General features: G+C 40.8%; 1 non-coding gene across 1 annotated transcript; it reads right to left on the reverse strand.

Moving 5' to 3' along the window:
- Positions 1-147: 147 nt before the first annotated feature.
- LOC127739961 (small nucleolar RNA R71) lies at positions 148-255 on the reverse strand. The gene has a single exon (XR_008000702.1). It is a non-coding gene; the product is annotated as a small nucleolar RNA R71 (small nucleolar RNA).
- Positions 256-794: the final 539 nt, after the last annotated feature.

The raw sequence follows: 794 nt of genomic DNA on the forward strand, positions 1-794 counted from the left end.
GAGGTCTACAGACTTATGCTATTCCCTTTAGTTGTAAGAGACAGAGTTAGGATATGGTTGGACTCACAACCTACAGAAAGCCTGAACTCTTGGGAAAAGCTAGTCAATGCCTTCTTGGCAAAGTTCTTTCCACCTCAAAAATTGAGTAAGCTTAGAGTGGAAGTCCAAACCTTCAGACAGAAGGAAGGTGAATCCCTCTATGAAGCTTGGGAAAGATACAAACATTTGATCAGAAAGTATCCTTCTGACATGCTTTCTGAATGGAGCATCATAGGTATCTTCTATGATGGTCTGTCTGAACTGTCCAAGATGTCATTGGATAGCTCTGCTGGAGGATCTCTTCATCTGAAGAAGAAGCCTACAGAAGCTCAAGAACTCATTGAAATGGTTGCAAATAACCAATTCATGTACACTTCTGAAAGGAATCCTGTGAACAATGGAACGAATTAGAAGAAAGGAGTTCTTGAGATTGATACTCTGAATGCCATACTGGCTCAGAACAAAATATTGACTCAGCAAGTCAATATGATTTCTCAAAGTCTGTCTGGAATGCAAGCTGCACCAGGCAGTACTAAGGACGCTTCATCTGAAGAAGCAGCTTATGATCCTGAGAACCCATCAATGGAAGAGGTGAATTACATGGGAAAACCCTATGGAAACACCTATAATCCTTCAGGGAGAAGTCATCCAAATCTCTCATGGAAGGATCAACAGAGACCTCAACAAGATTTTAATAATAACAATGGTGGAAGAAACAGGTTTAGCAATGGCAAGCCTTTTCCATCATCTTCTCA

This window comes from Arachis duranensis, chromosome 6 (genome assembly GCF_000817695.3).
Source record: "Arachis duranensis cultivar V14167 chromosome 6, aradu.V14167.gnm2.J7QH, whole genome shotgun sequence".
Lineage (NCBI taxonomy): Eukaryota > Viridiplantae > Streptophyta > Magnoliopsida > Fabales > Fabaceae > Arachis > Arachis duranensis.